Consider the following 24,617-nt stretch of genomic DNA (forward strand, 5'->3'; position numbering starts at 1 on the left):
ATCTTTAATTAATCAAGTAAATACCTGAATACTCTAACACCCCCCCTTAAGCTAGACTTAGGGAGAAGCTAAAACCTAGAACAGCTACTGAAAGCAATAAAGATGGTAGAACAAGGCCTGATCAGGTACCCAAATACAATGAAATCTCTATGAACTGGAGAAATAGAGAAAACCACGTGGGAACAAAACTCTACTCCAAAAAGAGATGGAAAAAATATCACTGAAGCATGAAGACCCTGCAAACTCTGTCGAAAAATAACTGTTGATCTGAAGAACATCCACTGAACTAGAACATGACCAGGTAGAGAAGACTGTAATCTGCATGAGTGCCCTCAAATGACACTACTCGAATCAGGAGGCAAACAAGGCAAAACAACTAAAATCGAAGATACAGATGGCATGAGAAACCAAAGCCTGAAGAGCTGATCAATCGAACCACGGAAGCATTAGAACCAACAGGATAAACCTCCCCATAATGCGGAAGTGGGAGAGGGACAGGAACACTGAAAAGGATAGCCAAAAACAACTGCATGACGAAGAACCAAGAACATCAAAGGTGCTGAGACACATCATCATGAGTTGAATGTCATGGAAGGAACACTCACTTGACAAAGGAAGATGGCAAACAAAGGCAAACATCAACCCCCTCATGGCACTTGATCAACAGTGCATGTACAACAAGACACAAGATATGCAAGATTCCAAGTAAACAATGCATGATGACACTTTATCTCAGTGCGTTTGCATAATTACAAGCTACAATGATAAGAAGACTGGAAATAGAAATGAGAATCAAAACAAAGACACCCTACTCAGAAAAGAGATCTTAGGACCTGAAACAACCACGATATCCACCAGAGTGCTAAAAAGCAAAAAATTGAATAAAATATGCATGGAGCAGAATCTGGAAAAAAAACTCATATTTCTAGAAAGTACACAGAACATGCTTTCCGAAAATATAAAGTTTTCGAAAAACGGAGGTCGGATGCTCATTCTACGTCTCTGGGAGTGCAAAAAAGAGACCTCACTTTGACTGTAAAAAAACACAGTCAAACAGAAAAATTGGAAAAAATTACCAACACCATGAGGTCGGCCTCGGAACCAGCTTTCCGACGCCTATTTGTTCTCGAAAAAACGACTCCATATGCCCAAGATAGGGCCAAAAAACCAAACCCCCCCTGAAAAAGCCAAAAAAGGGAGTCTGGTGGCTCTTTGGTGGTGCGGTGGCCAGTGGGTGGCGCACCGGTGGCGGTCGGACGGAGCTCCGGTGGCTGGGCGGCGGCTCGGTGGCGGAGCAATGGCTGGCCGAAAAACAGGTCGGGCAAAGGCGATGGGGGCCAGGGCTGAGCGCGGCAAGCTGAGCGGGGAGCGAGCGGAGGGCCTGGGCAGAGCACAGCCGGGGAGAGGAGCTGCGGCCGGTGGCCGGCGAGCGGAGCAACGGCCGGAGGAGCATGCAACTGCCGGCAAGGAGAAGCGGCGGTCGGCGGGAGTGGACAGCGGCCGGCGAGAACGGAAGCCGGGGACCTGCAGCGGCCGGCGAGGAGAAGCAGCCGGCGGGGACCGGAGACCGGGCCGGTGGCAGCCAGAAAAACAACAGCGGCGGCCAGAGAAGGATGGAGGGGCCACTGGCGGGGGCCGGACTGACATGTCTGACAGACCTGTCAGTCCGGTACCCTGCGGTACCCACAAAAAAAGTGCCCCAAAAAAAAAAATTTCTTTTTTTTTTTCACTTTTTTTTTGAAAGATATTTTTTTTAAAGCAAATTTCGGCCTGCATGCCGTAAAAAGGCAAATTTTTTATTTTTTTGAAATTTTTTTCTCAATCTACGTGCCAGGGTCGTACGGCCTGGATCTAAAAAAAAAAATTGCTCCTAGAGGCTCAGGAACCAAAATAGGTCGAATTTTATATGACCATAGGGGTTTTCGAGCCTTCTGAGCACGATGGTGAGGTCCGTTTAAGCCCAAAGTGCTCAGAAAAAAGCTCAAACCCTAGGCACATAAAAAATTCTTGAAACCCCAGATCTGCTTCCAAAGCCAAAAATCTCAAAACAAGAACAGGTAGCTGCAGATCTGATGCTCTGATACCATATAGGAGTTGAGAAAATACAACACCACAGGAGCCTAAAGATCTTCTGCAAGCCGAATAACCTGTTACAAGGAGAAGCAATGAAGCAAAATCTGAAGAACATACAAAACACAGAGAATATGCTCAAAAAAAGAGAGCTCAATATTCACAAAAATATGTAATGTGATTCTTACAATGAAAAGAAAGAACTCAACCTTTAATAGGTCAAGAAACCCTAAAAAGGGAAAACCTAGGTTTGCACATAATAATTAATTAAAATAATTAATTATATGCACCTAAAGTTAGCTTAAGTGTAAAAGAGATAAAAGGAACTTAAATAATTAAACAAAGAATGTTTAATTAATCAAGTAAATACCCGAATACTCTAACAGGAAGACATCCTTCTCTGCAATTTAGAATTCTGAGAATTTTGGTCTATAATAGGATTGGAGTAGTGAAAAAATAAACTTTAGTTTTATCCTTGTTTCTAAATTGGCCTGAAGCCCTTCCATACATTTCTAGAATCTGATTAAGATGAGAAGCTTCCTTAACATTTGCTGCCCCCAAGAGCAGGTTATCATCTGCAAACTGCTTATGTGTGACTACAAAACCTTTTGTTACTTTGATTCCCTCTAACAGATTATTGGTATAACTAGTTTTGATTGCCCTTCCCAAGGCCTTCCCCATTATGATGTAGAGGAAAGGAGATAAAGGATCTCCTTGTCTGATACCCCTTGAAGAGGAAAAGAAACCCGTTGGCTTTCCATTAATCAAAATTGAGAATTTAGGCATTGATATGCATTCAAATACCTAGTTGATCCATTGATTGTCAAAGCCAAATGCTTAAATAATTTTGCATAGAAAGTGCCAATCTACACTATCATAAGCTTTTTTTATATCTAATTTTATTATCATACCTAGCATGTTTGTGTTTTGAAGGGTGTGAATTGCTTCTTGCGCTACAATCACCCCATCAAGGATTGAGCGACCAGGAACAAATCCAGTCTGTTCTTCTAAAATGATGTTGTCCATGAGAGGCTTCAATCTATTAGTCATCACTTTTGAGATAATTTTATAGACTATGTTGCATAGGGAAATGGGCCTATAATCTCCAAGATTTTTTGCCTTCTTCTTTGGAATGAGAGCTATGAAGGTGTTTTTTACTTCTTTGAGAATATTCCCTAATCTTCTTGAGCACTCTAGGCCTTCTGAAAGATCCTGACCTAAGATATGCCAACATTTCTTGAAAAAGTCCGCATGAAAGCCATCCGGACCAGGAGCCTTACCAGAGGGGAGTTGGCTTAGAGCTTGGAATACTTCTTCCAGCTTTATTTTCTCATTTAGCATCTGATTTTGTTCATTTGATATGGTCTTGGGGATCCCTGCCAGCAGCTTTTTTGTTCCAGCAGATGAGATCCTTCATTGTTGTTTAAAAGAATAGAATAAAAGGATATAATCTCTTTCTTAATTTCCTCCGGATCCTCTGAGATTTGGTTATGCTTAATTTGCAGTTTTGATATCCAATTCTTGCTTCTTCTGAGTTTTGTTACGTTATGGAAGAACTTGGTATTTTTATCCCCCATTCTGAGCCAGTTCTCTCTAGACTTTTGCTTCCAGAAGATTTCTTCTTTAGAAAGAATGTCTTCATACTCCAATAAGAGGGTCCTTTCCTGTTGAAAAGATTCTTGATCCATTCCCACCGAGATAATCCTGTCATTAAGAGTTGCTAATCTCTCTTCTAGTGATCTTTTTGTTGAGAATATGTTTTTGAAGTGCAGAGAATTCCATTGGAGCAGTTTCTGCTTAACTAATTTTAGCTTTGCGATGAAGCAGAAGAGTTTTGATCCCTCAAAAGATCCTTCATTCCACCACTTTTCTATCAGTGTAAGAAAATTTTGGTCTTTCATCCACATGTTTTCAAACCTGAATGGAGTCCTGGACGATCCCTGGGTGCCTTGCAAAGAGAGCAAAATGGGATAATGATCTGAGCCTAAACAAGGAAGGACATTGCAGGAGGGAGTGAAAGGACAGAGCCTCAAGTCCCCTTGCCAAAAAAATTTGTCTATTTTTTCTGCTATATTACTGAAACCTTTTCTTTTGTTTGTCCATGTGAAGGTGTCTCTTGAATCTATTTCCAAAAGACCATTCCTTTCAATCCAGTTATTGAAGTCCTGTTGAGAACCCCCTAAGCGAGTGATTCCTCCCCTTTTATCTGAAACACTCCTGATAGCATTAAAATCTCCGCCAATAAAGACTTGTTCCTCAGATAAAGTGGACAAAACTCCATCTAAAGAAGACCATGTGAGTCGCTTTTTGTGTGGGGACACTGGGCCATAGGTATTAATAATAAAGAAAGAAGTGTTTGACTGAAGATGAGTGATTTTGGCAAGAAGTCAATTCCTGCTAGATGCAATGCCTTTAGTTTTGATTTGAGAGGGCTTCCGGATTATCATTAATCCTCCAGAAGCTCCTTTTGATGCTACTGTCAGTTGAAGAGAAGCTTGGAACAGAGAGCTAATTCCATTTCGAAAGGCGACTGCTAGCTTGTCCTCCAGTTTAGTTTCTTGCAATAGGATTAAGTCTACACTGACCAAAAGAATTTGTCTTTTGATCACCCTTTGTTTGTTAGGAAAATTGACACCCCTAACATTCCATGAAAGGATTTTCATTGTTGTTAAGGAAGGGGGCTCCCCTTCCCTACTTTCCATAGGTCCAATAGTTTAGATTGATTCTCCTCCACTCCATCCTGGGATCTAGCTTCTATGAATGACTTGTAGCCCTTCTTGGGAGGGGAAGAACCAAAATCCGACTTCTCCAGACCCTCATGGATCTGATGAAGCCCTAGTTTCCTTTTTTCCTTAATCTGAGAGTAAAGAACTGCAAGGGGAGTGTTTAATATTGAGTCCTAGCCTTCATCTCCTATCATGAGATTCTGCAGAAGATTCTAAGCATTTTGTTCACTAGTCAAGTCCAGATTATTTGTCCCTAATGGTGGGGAGAAAAGAAAGGGAAAGGGAATTTCCGCCGAAAGGTTAAAATGTTGATTGGAAAGGGGAGAATTTGAAGAAGGAGAAATCTCTCCCTCTTATAAGAATGGCTCAATATTCTCCTCTAGATCAGCTTTAAGATCTTCTTCAATAACTTCCTCTTCCCGTAAGATTTTTGAAAGATGGACATTTTTGCTTTTACTAGGTTTTGTCGCCTGGAGGGAACCCCTAAGATTCTTACGTTTAACGCAACTCTTTCTTTTGGAGGCCTTAGCTAGAGGTTGTGAAAATATATTGAAAGCCCCTCTGCTCAAGGAAGGAGTTTTTTTTTTGCCCAAACAAACTCCTGATGGCCTTTTGGGATTGAGGCTTAGCAATCGGTGATAAAATGAGAGGTGGTCAATTCACAGGAGAGGGTTGGGAACCCTGAGGAATCTGAAGTGGAGTCGAAAGATTCAGGCCTGCAAATTTATCACTTAGACGCAAACTTGAACTAGGAGAGTGAAGGAGATGGAAATTTGGATCGGCATTTGAGATAGGAGGAGAAACTAAGGCTCTAAGTGGGGGCTGTCGAGGGACCATCGTAATTGCCTAGGCTGAGACTAAAGCAGTTGGGTCCGAAACGGTTACCCGATCCAAGGTCCTCTTCTGAAAGTCTGGGCTGGCAATGATTGGCACTGACTGCTGTTGAGGAAGGTTGAGGGCTCCCATGGAGGCTGCTAGGGAACTGTTGTTAACTATTTGATTCCTAAGCAAACATTTACCAGGAACTCTGTTACCCAGTCTTATCACTTTTTGTTTCCATCTACCCAGTTCCGAGATGATTTCAAGTTCACTGTAAAAACCTTTCGAGAGATCAATCTCAACATAAATGTTTGCTATATCCCCTTTAAGGCCTTTGAGGAAGTCTGCTTCAATCCCCACCAAATAGCCAAGAGCATCATCGATCTTCAAGAGTGACTCCGGGCACCAGAACTCAGATGGAAGGCCTACTAACAGCCAAATAGGAGTTTTCTCAAGTTTGCGTTGTCCTGGATCAAAGCTTGGTTTCCAGTCAAGGAAGTGAAAGGTGGAGCCTTGGAAGAATAGAGGACTGCCTTTTGTGATTGCTTTATTTAGCGACGCGTCCACACATTCTATGAAAAAGAAGTCATTTTGCATTCGTCTTACTAAAATGAGGTCTAGGAAGGAAGATTTCCACCAATCAAGAATGTCTTTGCTTGACCCTCTAATACCACACCATTTCGCAAATAAGGCATTTTCCTTCAGGCGGTCAATCGTGGGATTCAAAGAATTGGATGGAAGCACAAACAGTTTGCTTCCCATAGATTTCCTGTTCCATTTTTGGTCCTTACGCTCAAAATTAGGCATGGGCCACGGGGGAAAATATTTTCTGGAACCCATGACGCGCGGACCGTTGTAGGGCAACCCAATTGCAGATGGAGGGCAGCCTTGCAATCTTTGATGTTAGGGTTGTTGCTTGAAAGAAAGAGATTGCTTGAGAGGAGCAGAACTCATAATCCTAGTTGCAATAGGGATGCAGTTTGAGCCAGTCGCGACTTTCTTTGCCCAAGAGTCTAAGTTTTGATGCTTCGTAAAAGCATTTGGCCAAAATTTATGATATTTTGCCTGCTGAACAGAGCTCTGAAATGGGGGGCTTCCTCCGAAGTTAAAATTCTTCTGGTAGCTCGGAAAACTCTTGGGAGCATGACGACTAGCCTGGTTTTGAGTCCACAACGGGTTTCGAATCCTCTGGCTGCTCTGAAAATTAGATCTCCGATCCTAGTGTGTAGGGAGAAAACCGTGAGCAATCCAGTCCAATCCAGCCATGGCGATCTAGGGTTTCTCAACCGTATATTTTTTTTGTGGTTGTTGTGGATTTTTAAGCACTCTACTTTGTATTTGACCTATTCTCAGAAAACATTATAACTTTCATTTGACAATGTCAAATGAAAAATGTCAACACTGAGGAGAGCTTGGGCAAGATCAAGCACTTCGTACAATTAGTGTTGTTTAAAAACCAGGTTACAAGTAATGTTGATATTCCTTCTAGTTTTACTATTCATATCACCAGAAATGAGGAGATTAAGTCAAATACTACTCTCCATATGAACTTTCACAAACAGTTGTTAAAAGGGTGAATGTGGTGGCTATGGTGACTGCCTAACAGTCTACATCCAAAGGAAAGCCTAAGGAAGTTTTGGAGGATCTCATTCCTTGTAAAGCCCATTGCATAATTGGTTCTTCTCGTGATAATACTCGCAACATAAATTTTGGGTTTAGTAGCCTGCAAATTGGCTTGCTGGCTGATATTTGCCCTACTTTACAAAATTTCTTGGCTATTGGAAAAATTATGTCCAAGAAACCTGGATTGAGTGCATGAACCTTTAAGATTTAACTTTTTGCTTACCAATTAATTACTTGAAGGCTCTAGTTTGTTGCTAAGTTGTATTTTGTTATTGACAATTATATATCATTTAAGTAAACAATTATAAATATAATTTTCAATAACAATCTTTATAGTTGTGCTGGTGTTCTCTTCTTTAGACTGTAATTTAAATTGGATTATCTGGATGTCACTATTTCCAACTCTTTCTTAATATGTATATTATTATTTTATTTTAAATTATCGATTAGTTTGTCAATTATATATCTATATATATTATCATTATGTGAATCGATCATTATTTTTAACTATTTATGCTTCGAATTTGTTTCTCCTCTCTGCATCAAGTCTCAAACCAATGGATTTTATTAATATTTGATTTTCTTCTTTCCAATATTCATAAGTTTCAAAGATTTTTTTCTAACTTTATAACTCCAATTTGACAGATTTTTATTTTTAATTTTATTTTAATGAATATTAGACTTAATTAAGAAAACTTCGAAGCTGAGGATTATTTAGTTCTACATCTAACATATCTATGCACTGTGTTAATTTATTTAGTGAAATAAGAAGAGAATTGTATTAATCTACTGACCATTTAACCATCTAAGTTTGAGAAGATTTTCTCAAAACATTGAAAAATAAAAGATAATAAAATAAAACATGCATATGAACATTTATTTGAGTTGTCATCGTCGTCATAAACAAGCTTCAATCAGTCCTCAGCTACGACAGTTTCAATAGAAACAAATTACTCATCACATATAGCATAGATACATGTAACAACCATTCAAATGTCCAAACAGAAAATCTATGTTATTGACAATGTGTATTGTAAATACAATAACAAATTACTATAATTTTAGGCAACGTAATGAAGCTCAAAACTAATAGTGCTGAATAAACTAATGAGGAGCACTACAGTATCAGCATCAAGTACCCAGTGAACATGCATACATTTACAATCACCACTATTTTTGTGCCTTTCGCATCTGATTTTGCTCATCTTAAACAATCGCAAGGTATTTTCTTCTTTTCTCTAACATAGTCAGTACCGAAGAGTTTTTGTCTTTTAAACTGCATGACACCTTTTTTGGGGGGGAATTTGGAGGACTTGACTGCACTATTTTTATCGGTTCTTCTTTGAATGCCACAAATCAATACTCTTTTTCAACATAATTCTCATACCATCACGATCATTCATTTTTATCATAATTCATTAAAACATTAGGGCAATTTAGAGCAGAGACTAATATTTTGGGGTGCCTGCAGATTGGTCTCACTGCCATATTTGATTTATATGAGCTTGCAGATGAAAAGTATATTCTGCATAAATGCAGAGAATACACAAGGGGAGCGTGTACGGGAACAGCTCAATAAAATGATTGTGGCTGATAACATAGACATTCATTGTCTGGCAGGTTTGATAAAGGTATGCCTAATATAGATTTGTTTGAGTTATAACCAATTTAACCAATAGTTAAGATTGAATTAAATCTTTCTTTGCAATACAAATGAGAAAATCTTCGTCCAAATCTGATCTGATGTTAGGATCTATGACTGTTGCACGTGAGATGTTAACTTTTGCAACGATTAAATGAAGGTCTTAAAATTACAATCAAATTGTTTAAATAAACATAATGATCAAATAACAATAGATTGAACAAAAGAGAGAAAGAAGAGAGAAGACAAATCACAAGTTGATAACGGAGTTCGCCAATTGGCTACGTCTCCAGGTCCCTCCAATGGAGTGACCGATCCTTGATTCAGCTCCAGAAAATGGTTACAAAGCACCTCAATGGTTACAAAGACTCCTTATGTCTCCTTGGACGATAATGAATTACAAAGTCCTTCTCCCACGTGCAACAAGCTTGAATTCAAACTCCCAATGCACAAAGATGAACTATTCACTATCAAACACCCAAAAGAAATTCTCACACCGATTCTACAATGTTCAACTCTCTCCCCCTTTCCTCACAATTCACTACCCTCTTTAAATACTATTTTACATTCTAAAATGGGGTTAAAACAATAATATTTCCATATCCCCCAATTTTAAACTATATCTCTAAAACAAACACTTAAAATACCATTTAATCTTTTTAAAATCCCAACCCATTTAAATACATGGCTCATATAGTTTGAGCTTTAACAATATATTTTTTGGGTTGGCTTGAATATAGTTTAATGTTAATTTTAGGGACCCTTTTATTTCGGATCACTGCCACTTTCCACAAAACTCTAAGCCGCCGAGTCTTATCCCAAAACAACTGCATGGTAGCCCATAAATATGGGGTCACCGGTTCAAACCACCGGCCCTCCATAATATTTTATAGGGCATTTAATAGTCTTTAAATAGAAGCGGCCTCCAAATATATCCGAAGAATCCGCGTAGCCTAGTGGAGGAGAGTGAAAATAGGAGAGCAGAGGTGGGGGGTCTAATCCCTCTATCTGTATTTTGGTAAACTCAACCAAATCAGTTCCGAAACTGTCGCAGCATTAACCATTTTTATGAATAAAAATTATCCACCCGGATCAAAATCGCATAAATCAACTCAGATTTGAAAGTTTTGAAAACTGTCCGACATGCTTTTTGAATCAGATATTGCATAAAGATATGATACACAAACATAAATCAAATATGCTATCTTTGACAAAAGGCAAGGAGAATTATTAACTACATGGCACAATTTGTGCAGAATCTTGATGTAAGTCGCTTGCAATGGTTTCAGCAAGTTTGTTTTTTTTCAATTGAATCTGTACACAGCAAGATCATTCTAGGTTGTGTTTATTTCATTCTAAAACAATTCTATTGTTATCTGCTAAATGAAGGCAAGCCTTGTCTCTGCTATCACATTTTGCATGCATCCTAACAAAATAGTTACAATGAATTTATTAGATCTAATTTTTAATTATTGTGCATAAATTGAAGCAACAACTATAGAGAGATCAGTTTTGGTTCATCTCATTTTAAAAAATTCTACTTTGTTAGGGTTATGTAATATTTTTCCTGCAAACTCTGCCCTTTTTTTGTCATCGACATTGTTGATGCATGATGCAACTTGTGCAGAATCTTGAGGCAAGTCACTTGCCTTGGTTTCAGTGAGTTTCCATTTTCTTTTTGAATATGTAAACAGTAAGAACATTTTAGGTTGTGTTTTATTTTATTCTAAAACAATTTTGTTGTTATCTGTTAAATGAAGGCATTGGTTGCTATTTTTGTATATTATAATATTATTTTAACTTGTAAAACATATTAGATCCCTATTAGTTTTGCCATGTAGAATTATTTTGGGCTGTGAAATGAATTTTAAATTACATACCTTAATCCAATGTTCTTTTAGCCATGCTCCATTAAATCGGAAAAGTGGTTATCTATTGTTGAAGTGCAGTATGGGCTCCTCTTACTTTTGCTCTACGGTTTGTAGTAATATTTTGAAGTAATTGATGCAAAGATAACAGTTGGAAAAAAATGCAATCTTGATGCTTTTTTTCCTGCTAGAGCTTTAGCACAAGCATACTATGATACCATTGCTACTTCAGATTTTAGTGTGGCCATCCTATCACGGGCATCAATTAGTTTGCAAGATATTTAATTCTACTGGCATGGACAAAACTGCAAGGAGCAAATATGTCTTATCTGACAGTCATGTTAAACTCTGACATATTTTGAGATGAGTGCAATCTATCTTTGACTTCTTTTGATGTCACTTATGATCTTCAACATTGAGGAAAAGAGCAATTTATGATCATTGTTTTCGCTTGGCTTCAACATTATAGAAAAGGTCAAGGAATAGCGTTAAGGTCCTACATCCATTGATCATTTCAATAATAAAATGACAATATCATTTATTCAACACAAGATAGCATTCATAAAAAGAGATCTTTTATTGTTTATAAACAATTTTGGTTCAATATTCTTTAATGTCTTGGCTATCTGGATATCCATTGGCTCTCTAATGCAGTACATGTAAGGGATAGGTGCATGCATAATTGTTTACTAGTTGCAGCTCTTCAATACACTTGTCCTTCAAATTCGCCAGTTATTATTTCTTAAATTGGTCAGCGTTTTCTGGTCTACTACTTTTTAAATAAGGGAGGAGTCTAGATACTTTGGCAGTAAACCAATTTTTGCCATGGTTATATCCTCTAGAATTTTCATCACAGCGTTCCACTTTTTTAAAAGTCCTATTATATAATTTATATTCTTTCTGAGGTTCTATTATATTTTTTCTGAAGTTTCTATGGTCTAGGCAGGAATAATTCGATGTAATGCAGCCATATTGATGACTATCATGATATATAGCTTTCTTAAGTTGGCTGAAGGATACTTATGACAAAACATCCCTATGATTATGTCTTTCAGGAGGGTCTAATTAGCTTTAGTTCCTTATCTGAATATCTCTTAGCGGGAATATGATATGGGGAGGTCTCTTGTCGCATGCAACAAACCATCTTTTTTATTATTCTATCCAATATTTTAAAATGTTGCCTTCATCAGGATGAAAATACCAATAACAATGATCATTAATTTTAGTTTAATTGTATATGTGCATTGCTGCAAATACCAATAACAACGATCATTAATTTTAGTTTAATTGTATATGTGAATTGCTGCAAATATAGCTCTTTGAAACTAATTTTTGCTTGAACCTCATCCTTGCAGGTAAGTAAAAGACATAACAATTAACAATTCTTATGTAATATCATAAATAAGGTCATTCAAAACCGGAAAAAAAAAATTAAAAATATGACAATGCATTGTTGCTCATGGATCAATCTATAATCAATTGTGTTTTACGATATAATAATATGCAATGCACATATAACTTATGGTGGCTATGTTTTCAATGTCTTCTCATATTTTGATCCAGTAATTTCTTCAATCTTTCTATTACTTCTTTTCCATGTTTTCTCTTTAGTGTTATGCTTACATTCAGGTTATGTGCTCTATCCCAATGATCTTTTGGTTTCATCAATGATTTCCCATTTGAGAATACTACCTTAGATTTCTTGACAACCACAACATTGCCTACAATGCTCAGTTTTATTGACATATCGACTTCTCCTATAGTCGATGCACTTGACTTCTGCAATCATATAATTTGTTGATGAATAGAGTTATGCTTTAACCCATTTTTGCATGCCAGAAGATTCTTTCATCATACTCTATCTATTATGCATCAGCACGGTTTTTTGCAGGCTAACAGGTAGATAAGATTCAAAAGGCCATTAGACACTTTCTCTAGTCAGATGGCTGAGGGAAACATAGGAGAAATGTTGTGTAAAAACGGAGCTAGGTGGATTGGGGTTGAAGGATCTTAGGAAGCAGGGTGTGGCTTTGGCCAAAAAGTGGATCATCAAGGCCATGGAAGGGTAAAAGCCTTGGAAGGTATTGATTAGGAAGAACATTCAGGATGCCAATCTGAAATGTGCCAAGAAGTCGAAAGGTTTACACATACATGATCTTTTGTTTACTAACCTCAGTGATACCCCATCAGAATCTAGTGTATTTCGCAGCATATGGAGACCATGGAAAACCTGTAAGAGATTTATTTATCATGCTGAAGCAATCAATTTTGAAAAAAGTGAAAGGTGTAAATATAGGTCTATCTAGTGGGATGTGGAGCATAAAGGGAAAAAACTTGCCCTATTGCAAGGATACTCGGCAACAAGTGGAATACAACAGGGGTGGCTGTTATTGACAAACTGTTTATAAACATTCAATTAAAGAATCGGGATCTGATTAAGAAAGAATTCAATTTGAATAATATAAGCGGAAGAACTTACTCTACATTGTCTAACTCTCTCCATTCTTTGAAACAACCTATCAAGATTGCAAATGAAAATTATTTCATCTCTGAGATTAAATGGGTGGATGGGACCCCTCTTCTCACCAAGGCTAGTACAATATCCTCACTCAGACACAGAGCATATTTGAGCATGTTAATAGGAAACGGAATCTTAATCTTTATAAGAAAATGTGGAAAAAGGCTATTATTACCTGTTCGTCTAGAACATACTAATATCCTTTGGCTGTTATGAAAGAGAAGAAATGGGCTCATATACAAAGGGAAGGATAAGTCTACATGTAGACTCAGTAATTTTGATTGTTGAACATGTAACCTTCACATTAAAGCTGCCAGCTGAAAGGTTCATGAAAGTGATAGAAGGAGGGACACCAATATACAAGGAAGATGTAGCGAACTTCTGGCCACAAGACTTAAGACAAAATGATAAGAAATTCTCGGAAGAGTACATTGATTTTCAGAATAAGTTCTGCAAGGTGCATCAGTATGATAAGAGAAGGAATAAGGCAGTCACGAACCTTGAAATTGCACATCAGAACTATGATACTACCAACTGGGAAAGAATTTCTCCCCTATTAGGGCAACCATTTGACTCCTATCAAGCTAGCAGGACAAAGCCAAAGAAGGTGGGCCAGGAGAAGGGCAAAGCTAGGGTCAATGAAGAGCGTGATGCTGAAGAGGGAGAAAAGAATCAGAAGGCCTAGCAAAGAGAAAATGAAGAAGATCAAGATGTGTAATCCAATTGGATATTATCTCTAGTTTTTGCCTTAGTTATTGTGTTTCTAGCAGCATTTTTTGTTATAACTCATGGAAAAATGGATATTATTACATGCTCATGACATGGATACTATAGTATTTATTTTTATGGTATGGACAGTATGTTCATATGGCTTATAAAGATGTAATTTTATTTTTTGATTGGTTTTATACTGGTTGAGTTGTAAATGAGTGACCAATTTGGTCACTAAATATGTACTAGATTATATTTTGACTCTCTTTCATAATAGACATACAATTAAAAAAAAATTGCTCAACACAATTTAAGGGTAGCGTGTATGGCTGGGAACAAAATTACCCAACAGATTCCAATGGTAGTGTATTTAAGTCAACTTGCAAACAAACACCCAGACGAGGATGTTGGCTATGGTTGGTGAGTTTGATTTCATACTTCTCAATTGCATTTGCCTCACACCTGCATTGTCATAAAACATAATACACTAAGAAATTTGAAAGACTAAAGTCATATGCTCAATTTCTATTGCATTTTTAAGCTACAGGTTAACATCTTGTTGATGTGTCTTTTGTACACGACCAAACACAGAATAAAATACCTAAAGGTACCTTATCCTCTCTGGAATAAAGTTTCCCGACTGCTGAAGATCTCGCCGAAGGATCAGTCAGAGTAACTCCAAGGTTCTGATTGTAGGTTCTCTATGTGTGGATGAGCTCTTTGCGGAACGATGTGATTTTGCTGGAATCACAAGGGGACTTACATTCGATGACCTGAGCGTCTGATTTGCTTTGGATATCACTGGAACGTGGGTCTTTACTGGTCCTTGATTTTAAAAAAAGGGAAAAAAGGGTAAGGGTTGGAGAGGAATCTAATTCTAACACTAAGAATGTAGGAGCAATGGATGACCTTTGATGAAACTCTAACTAAGTCTTGCTTTGAAATGCTATGATCATCTCCACAAGGCTAGTGTGATCTTCTAAGGATAGCTTTATGATGTTCAAATCACCGCTACAAGCATAGACACCGTCAAGTTGATGCATATCGATGAAGAAGCGATAATTGAAGTTAAGGTTAAGTTGAATGATTCCAGTTGACTACGTGTTGGTGTTTGTTTTATCATCTCCCAAACATTAGGATGGGATATCCGAAGGTATTCTATCCTCTCCTGAAAAATCACTACTGATTCCAAGGTCTATATGTGCGAACAAGCGACTTTAGTGGAATAGCTTCTTGGGTAGTGTATGCTGAAAATCTCAAGGGGGACTTACATTAACAAGTATCTTTGAACTGCTGGACTTAGATGGATTTAGCAATTTTAAGCTCTCTTTTTTTTGGATTTTCTGGGATTTGAACTTTCAAAAAGGGAAAAGGGGATAGGGTTTAGGAAGGCTAATCTAATCCTACGAGCTCCAGAGACGGTATCAATTGGGTGCTCTCAGGAAACCAAACTTTGCTTCGCCACACTAGGGACAACTACACAAAGTCGGTGCAATCTTCGATGGATTGCGCTTATGATCGAGATGTTGGGATGCATAGAGGACAAGCTCAGACTAACTTTGCACGGTAAAATGGAAATCATCCATTTACCAAAAGCATGAGCGGAGATACACCATCAATTGACACTTATCAAATCCTTTATTCAAATTAAAAACAATGAAAGCAAATCTAGACTAATTTTAACTAAGTGTTGAGGAAATTGAAACCATGCAAATCATTCAAACAATAGGGATTACAAAGCAGCGCACATGCAATATATTATCTGGAAATGACCTTACGCAACAATACATCAAAAACCTCACTCTCCAAATGAGAGGAGGTAGCCTTATATAGTTTTCAAAAAATAAATGAACAGCCGAGATCAAACAGTGATCAAGGGCCCAGATTGAAAGCTACAAACCCTAATTAGGGTTTCCCAAGACTAACTACCCTCGACCAATGAGAAAATTACATTTGGGACACTTGTCCTTCTTGCTAAATATGAACCATCAATGAAAATAGAAGGTTGTTGCATTGTGAAGTGTGCCCTTCTAGAAGCTTCTGGATAAGTCAGGTTCATCGAACCTAGACATGCTGACTTGGAGCGATGTGATTGGCTGGAAGATGACGAGGCGCCACCTCAACGTGTTGGATGTTTTCCTTGAATTCTCCAATTTGTGTCAAGAAATCGTCTAAGTATGGAAATTTGATTCCTTCTTGTCGCCATTTGATTCTACTTGAGAGCTTGTCTTTTTTTAATTTCTTCAGGAGATGAAATCCTTCAACAAGTTGGAAATTTATTTAACTTTTCCATATTTTCACCAAGTCTGAGAACTTTTTCTTTCGTGATGCCTTGAGATTCTTTCAAGTGCCTCGAATTTGGAGAAGAAATCTCTTCGTGAAGTATTTCTCATACTTAGCCAAATTTTGGCCATCTCTATACTCAGACGAACCTTGCTCATGGTTCCGTCTTCAATTCTGAATTTGGCTTGAAACTCCATTTGTGTTTTCTGTGATGATCCTGCCTTCAGCTACCAATTTATGTTGCGTGGGAGGAGAGTAAAAGCTCTAGATAACCTCTTGCAAATATAAAATGATGGGATTAAGCTATCCAAACATTCCCTATGATCATGCCCTCCCTCTCAATACCCTGACATTTGGAGAAGAATTTCTCCATGCCTTCATCATAATTGAGGAAATTGGAATTTTCTCATACTTAGCCAAAATTTGGCTATCTCCACACTCGGATGAACTTTGCTCGTGAACTTGTCCTCAATCCTCTGTTTGTCTTTGAAATTCCAATTGCGATCTCTATGATGATCCCGCTTCTATTTCCACTTGCGACCTGTAAAACCAAAGGAAAATAAGTTAGAAATCTATCTTGGATTAAGGAAAATCGAGGTTGCGAACGGCTAAGTGTTTGGAGTTTTTATTTCATTTTCATACTTAGCCATGAGAATGGGATTTTCACGTGTAAATTCTCCAACCTTTTATAACTTCAAAACTTTCATTCCTGGTCAACAAAATGATTATTCCCACTAAAAACTTGAACAAGTCCACAAAAATCATCTCCAACGGATTTTGAAAACTCAGAGAATGTAATAAATCTGTACTTAACCAACTTCACCTTCAATGGGGAGAGAAGAAAAAGACAAGAAGACAGAAAGATCTTTAGAAAAACTCAGAAAATCCGAATGATCTGCCCCCTATTAGCTGGTTATACTCCAAAATCTGTGGATTCTTTGACAAGAAGCTCACCCAACTGCAAGCAATATCAAGATTTTCTCCAGATGAACTCCAATCTGCAAACACTTCACTATGCTCTCCTTAAGAATTTTGAACTTCTTGGTGTAAAAAATGAAGTTTGTAATGAAATATTTGTAAATAAAATTAACTCCTCAATTGGAAACCCTTAAAATCTTCCAACTCATACTTCCAATTCTATCTTCACTCTTTAGGAAAGTGTTGTCATGTTTCCAAGTTTGAAGAAAATATCTTCCAAAAGTTTCCAATTTGGTTTATAAGTTGAAATATTTATTAATCTTCCAATATTCTCTTTCAAAACTTTCTATTTTGGATTTAGGTTCGAAATCCTTACCAATCTTCCAATATTCTCCTTTTGAAAACTTTCCATTTTGGTTTTTTTTTGAGTTCGAAATCTTGGAGGATTTTATGACATCACTTGCATTTTTGTTGATTTTGTTTGACTTTTATGTTTAGGCGGACTTTTGAAGACTCACCTTCATATTCATCAAACTTTGGCGGACTTTCCTTACCTCTCCAAGCCATGGCGGACTTTTAAGACATGGTTACCAAGGGCGGAGTTTGAAGACTTCTCCTTCAAGCATAGGATAGACCTTTTAACTAAAGCATGGCGGACTTTGAGAAGACCTTCACATGGCCTAGAGCGGAGTTTTGAAGGTCTTCTTTGATGCTCTTCCTTTGCATGGCAGAGTTTTAAGACCACTCCCAAGGCTTCTCCAAGGTATGGCGGACTTTTAGTCAACCTCTACATGGTGGACTTTGGACTTAACCTCTATATGGCGGACTTCTATGACATCTTTTACAACCTTTGAAGACCTTGGGCGGAGTTTTGAAGGTCTTCCATATGGCTATAGCGGAGTTTGAAGACCACTATCAAGGCTTCTCCAAGACAATGGCGGACTTTGGAGTGTTGGCTATCATGGTGGACTTTGGTGACTTCTCCACCAAGGCGGACTTTTAGACTTGGCATCATCCACTCAGCAGCACCTTGGGCGGAGTTTTGGATGACCAGCACCATGGGCGAAGTTTTGGCAAGTGTTCTCCTTGGGCGGACTTCTATGACATCTCCACCATAGGGTGGAGTTTGAAGGCATGACTACCAAGGCAGACTTTAGACACCTTCTCGAGGCATGGCGGAGTTTGAAAAGACACCTCTAAGGCGGAGTTTTGGGAGGCCTTAAGAGTCTTACACACCATCATGAGCGGACTTTTGACATCCCTCTACATGGCGGACTTTAGGCACTCTCCATCATAGGGCAGAGTTTTGGAAGGACACCAAGGCGGCGGACTATATATGAAATATAACATTTAAGTATAAGTGGTATGTGGTATTTCAATATGTCTTTTCTCTTTCTTATACTTTAATTTATATTTCATATATATTGTCAGGATGTTTGAGAGTGGTTTCAGGTCTCTAGGACTTATAATGCAAAATCTAGTTTTTGGAGGATTCTTCAGTTTTCCAGACTTAGTCAAATTTCAGGATCGGGATGACATTCCAGACAGCCAAATTTCAAGACATTTGAGGATCAGGATGATTTTTTGAGTTGATTATCCTTTGAATGAGCCATGACCCCCTAAAATATAGGAACTTAGCTTTTTGGGTCAAAACTTGAAAATTTTCGATCACGATCAAAGCAAGCCAATGCCAACAATGCAAACCCTAGGTTCCCATTCTGAAAAAGCAAAAAGTAGACATCCCTAAAAAATAGGGAAAACTTTCTAAAAATAGCCATACCGGGGATCGGGCTAAAAATGCCAAAAACGAAACTTCCTAAAAAATAGGAAAAAGCAAAAAAGCAAACTTTCTAAAAATAGAAAGTTGTCCAAATTCATCCAAATCAATTGTGATCTTCGTCCTTTGGCCTTTATAGGCACTTTGACGGTATTTGAACTCTGGTATCACTTGGCTTGCAAAAACTAGCTTTCAATCTCTAGGACTTGAACCGTTTCAAAACTGAGCAAGGCTTGGCAAAACTGAAGCGGAAGGCCACGGGACACTAACAAAAACCCTAGAAAGAAGGAAAAGAGAGGGTCCCCATTTGTAATGGGGCGATGTGTGAAAAAGGTCACAACACTACGCAAGGCAAGTCTGCAATCAACAAACCACTAGTAGTATGGATATATGAATTTCACCGTTGATCATACAAATTTCTTCCATTCACCTAATAACATGAAATCAAATTTGAGAAGTATAGAGACTATGCAAATTGTTGAATCAACCCATAGAATTCACCATTTCTCCAATGAAGTTTACAAGTCTTTAGCAACAATATCTTGGCAACAATCTTTGCCTCTCTTTCTACTCTACCCTAAAAAACTAATTGCTTTTGAACTACCACTACAGACTATTGACTATCTCTAACTATTAACCGACTATTAAATATTAACCTTTACAAATGAGGAGTCAGGGCTTTATATAGAGAACCCTTTACAAACAGACGGCTCTGATTGACTTAGAACCATTGGCTAGGATTACAAGATAGAAACCCTAATTAGGGTTTGTTACAACAAACTTCCTTAACCAATTAGAAAATTACATTTCAGGGGTGAGGATCAATAAGAAGCAGGGGTAGGTACATCGAAGTTTGTGCCGCCTCTGGTAAATTAGGTACATTGAATCTAGTCATGCTGAGGTGGACCAATCTGACTGAAGAATGATGACTGAGATGCCACCTTGTCTAACGCTTATGACTTGGTTGATCCTCTTCAATCTTTTGACATGATGAATGATGTACTTCCTTTGTTTGACCAGGCTTCCTTATTGTCAAGTCTTTCTTCTCCGATAGCACACCTCCGCCTGGAAGTGCTCGCAAAGCCCTTTCTTTGTCATCTTGTGAAAGAATGAAGTCTTGAGGTTAACTCGAACTCCTTGAACACCCCTTGTCTTCCAATGCTTTAAAGCACCTTGAGTCTTCTCTTTTTCCTGTGGAACGTCCTTGATGACGATCGACTAGAAGAGGTCCTCCTTGTCCTGGCCTGGTCTTCTTTCATCTGCAAAACAAACCAAAAGATGATTAAGGATACATAATAAATTCATTCTAACATAGCATTTTCTACCTTAAATCGTCAACAAGAAGACATCAAAATGAAGTTTTCTCAAGATTCTCCCCAAGGATAGGCCCTATAAGAATTTCGCTCTGGACCCTTTGGAAGGGTCAGGAGCGAAATTTGCATTCCTGGCCAATTTAGACCTCATTTCATCATTTCATAATCTTAGGCCTAGCCTTCAAACCTCTTCTCATCATAATCTCACAACTAGCCCTTTGCCTAGCTCAAACAAGGTGAAAAATAGGAGTTTCAAAGGATTTCGCCTTGACCCTTTGGAAGGGTCAGGAGCGAAATTTGCATTTTGGGACAAAATCTTCACAACTTGTGACCACAACTTGCTCAAATGCATGTCTAAGGATCCCTTTAATCTCAACCAACATCAAACATGATGCAAAATTGGAGAAAAATGTAGTTTTTGAGGATTTCGCTCTGGATCCTTTGGAAGGGTTAGGAGCGAAATTCTAGTTTAGGCTCAAGCTCTATCACTCCTCCACTTTGAAATGTCTTCCAAGGCAAGCATACACTAGTCCTCTCTCCACCAAGGCCTGGGAATCCATCTCCTGACCTTCATCATGAGCAATTTAGGTGAAATTGAGAATTTCGCTCTGGACCCTTTGGAAGGGTCTAGAGCAAAATTCATTCTTTAGCTCAAAATCCTTACCTCTTGGACTCATAACCTATTCAAACACATGCCTATGGCCATCTTTAAGTCCAATTCACCTTGATCACTATCCTGGCCTATCACAAACTTGAAGGAAACATGATATTTTGTGAATTTCGCTCTGGACCCTTTGGAAGGGTCAAAAGCGAAATTCAAGTTTTTCACTTGATATTTCATTTCCTTCACTCCAATCTATCTTGCAAGGCGAGAATACATCACTTTTCTTCCAATCATGCCATAGGGATCAAAGTTTTGGCTTCAATCAAGGGAAAAATAGTTGATTTGAAGAATTTCGCTCTGGACCCTTTGGAAGGGTCAGGAGCGAAATTCATTTCTTGCTTGTTTTCCCTCATTCAACTCCATTCCTCTCACTTTGTTCTTACTTGATTCTCACCTTTGGATCTATCTCTCAACATAACAACACTTGCTTGACCTCAAAATGGCTAAAAAGGAGAATTTCGCTAAAAACCATGGCCAGGGACAGGACCTATAAGGGATTTCACCCTGGACCCTCTGGAAGGGTCAAGAGTGAAATCCTTGTCCAAGCTTAGAATCTTCATTTTTGGAGGCAACAATCCATTCAAGGGAAATCCTAGGGGCATCCCTCACCTTGGTCTAGGCCTAGCTTGGCACAAATTTTGGAGGATAGGATGGGTTTTAGGATTTTCGCTCTGGACCCTTTGGAAGGGTCAGGAGCGAAATCCATGTTCTAGGACAAATTCTACCATGCTTCTCACTTCAACTCACCTCCAAGGTCAAGGAAACTTTGCTTCATTCTTCCCTAAGCCATAACAACCAAAAGCTTGAATTGATTTGCAAGGAAAATAGGTGATCTTAGGAATTTCGCTTTGGACCCTTTGGAAGGGTCAGGAGCGAAATCCTAGTTTTTGCTCAATTCCTTCAAATTTATTGATCACTAGCAACTCAAAGTCATCCCTAAGGACATATCCAATCCTATCTCACCTTGACCCACACTTGACTTGGCACAAAACTGGGAAAAAAGAGTGGTTTTATGGAATTTCGCTATGGACCTTTTGGAAGGGTCAGGAGCGAAATTAAAGTTTTAAGCTAAAATTCTTCATCTCCTCCACCTTCAGTCACTCCCTAAGGAAAAAACATGTCCAACACTTCCCAACATGCCTTGGAAACTAAGAATTTGGTCTGAACAAGGGAGAAATTGAGGTTTATGGGGATTTTCGCTCTGGACCCTTTGGAAGGGTCAGGAGCGAAATCCATATTATTGGCTAGTCTCCCACTTCCTTCATCCAATTCTCCTTCAAACTTGATCGAACTCAGCCCCCTTTCATCCCACCCAAGCGAATCTACCATCAAGTTAGCTTAAGACAAGGTCATTTCATCATTTTAGCAAGATAGGGGGTCAAACTGAGGATTTCGCTATGGACCCTTTGGAAGGGTCAGGAGTGAAACTCTCATACTAGGTTGATTTCCACTACTTCATCACCTCAAATCTCCTCTCAAAGGAAAATGTGCACCAAAGCCTTCCCATCACGCCTCAAAAGTCAACAAACTTGGTCATATCAAAGAGCAAAGTGGAGGAAAAGTGGATTTCGCTCTGGACCCTTTGGAAGGGTTAGGAGTGAAATCCATGTCTTAGGTCAAAATCTTCATCTTTTAATGTGTCCAACCACCTTTCTAGGAAAGAACAAACCAATTCACTCTCTAACATGCCTTGGACACTAAAAACTTGGCCAAACAAGGAAGAAAATGAGGTCCATGGAGATTTTTGCTCTGGACCCTTTGGAAGGGTCAGGAGCGAAAATCATGTTCTAGGCTTGATTCTTCATTTCTCCAACTCCAAACCACCTCAAAAAGCAAAGACATATTATCTTACTTCCATCCACGCCATAGAAACCAAAGACTTGACCTCCCCTAAGGGAAAAATAGGTGCTTGCAAGAATTTCACCCTGGACCCTTTGGAAGGGTCAAGAGTGAAAATTCTTGATCTTGGACAAAATCTTCACATTTTGATGCTTCCATTCACTTCCTAAGGCAAGAACATGTCAAAACCTTCTCAATATGCCTTATAAACTAAGATCTTGGTCTGGTCAAGGAAGAAGTGGGTGTCTTCTAAGAATTTCGCTCTGGACCCTTTGGAAGGGTCATGAGCGAAATTCAAGTTTTGGGTTGATTTCACACCTCTTTCATCCTTAACTCACCTCAAACTTGAATTAACTAATTTCTTCTCACCACCATCAAGTCCACTTACCACCAAATTAGCTTGAAAACTTTGCCTTTCAACAATGCCTTAGGCAAAATAGGGGGTCAAATGAGGATTTCGTTCTGGACCCTTTGGAAGGGTCAGGAGCGAATTTCCTCCTCCAAGCTAATTTCCATCATTTTGTCGCTTCAAACCTTCTTCCTAAGGAAAATATGCATCCCAGTCCTCCATACCATGCAATAGAGGCTTCAAACTTGGTCAAGTTAAAGAGCAAAATAGAGGAAATATGAATTTCACTCTGGACCCTATGGAAGGGTCAGGAGAGAAATCCATGTCTTAGGCCAAAATCTTCATTCCTCAATGCTTTCAATCACTTCCTGAGGCAAGAACATATCAATCTACCCCCACCATGTCCAAGGAACAAGTATGTTAGCCCAAACAAGGGAGAAAATAGTGTCTAGGGAGAATTTCGCTCTGGACCCTTTGGAAGGGTCAGGAGCGAAATTCACATTTAGGCTCAAATCTTGACTTCATTTCTCACATTTCTTCATCCAAACAAGTGCTTTGCCCTCAATAATGTCTGGGAATGAGTTAGTTCTAAGTTTGCGTCAAAGTAGAATGTCTTATGGAGAATTTCGCTCTGGACCCTTTGGAAGGGTCAAGAGCGAAATTGAAATTCACTTTGGACCCTTTGGAAGGGTCAGGAGCGAAATTTGACATTTTGGTCTCTCCGTCAGGATTCATGTATGGAATATAACATTTAAGTATAAGTGAAAGTTATATTCCATATATACTGTCAGGATGTTTGAGAGTGGTTTTTGGACCTCCAGGAGTTATAATGCAAAATCTAGTTTTTGGAGGATTCTTCAATTTTCCAGACAGTCAAATTTCAGGATCAGGATGACATTCCAGACTTAGCCAAATTTCAAGAAATTTGAAGATCAGGATGATATTCCAGACTTCATCACTCACCAATTTGACCTAACTCAGACCTTCAAAGAGGATATTCACTCACCAAGCTTCATTGACCTCTTGAAACCCAAACAAGACACTATTAACAACAAGAGCAAAACTAGGCCTAAGAAAGACTTTCAAAGATGACCCTAACCCTGAGCATCCACTGACTCACCCTAGCTAAAACAGAGCCTGCTATCTTAGCGATCCCCCTGACGACACTCAAAACACAAAGGCTAACAAACAAAACCCTAAAAACCCAAAAAGCAAAACAAAGTAGGGGTCCCCATTGCGTCACAACACATCTTAACATTAATGTTGCAATCTTGTGTTTCATATCAAATGTACTCTTCAATTAGCACAAGGGATATATCCAACTTCTGCTCCAAAATGGTAATTCGAGGACCTTTTGAACATAATAGCCCTAACACTTAATCAAGGTTATTCTCCTCGGAGTTAGGAGCATGGACTTTCATCCTTTGAAACAAACACTACAAGACATGTGCATTAATTGAGTTGAATATTTCACCAACAACATTTGACAAAACTCTT

At 38.6% G+C, this 24,617-nt stretch overlaps 1 protein-coding gene across 1 annotated transcript in view; it reads right to left on the reverse strand.

Moving 5' to 3' along the window:
• LOC131078550 (uncharacterized) overlaps positions 1-24,617 on the reverse strand; it is a 43,452-nt gene that overhangs the window by 6,566 nt on the left and 12,269 nt on the right. The gene's annotated exons all lie outside the window — the stretch shown is intronic.

This window comes from Cryptomeria japonica, chromosome 8 (assembly GCF_030272615.1).
Source record: "Cryptomeria japonica chromosome 8, Sugi_1.0, whole genome shotgun sequence".
NCBI lineage: Eukaryota > Viridiplantae > Streptophyta > Pinopsida > Cupressales > Cupressaceae > Cryptomeria > Cryptomeria japonica.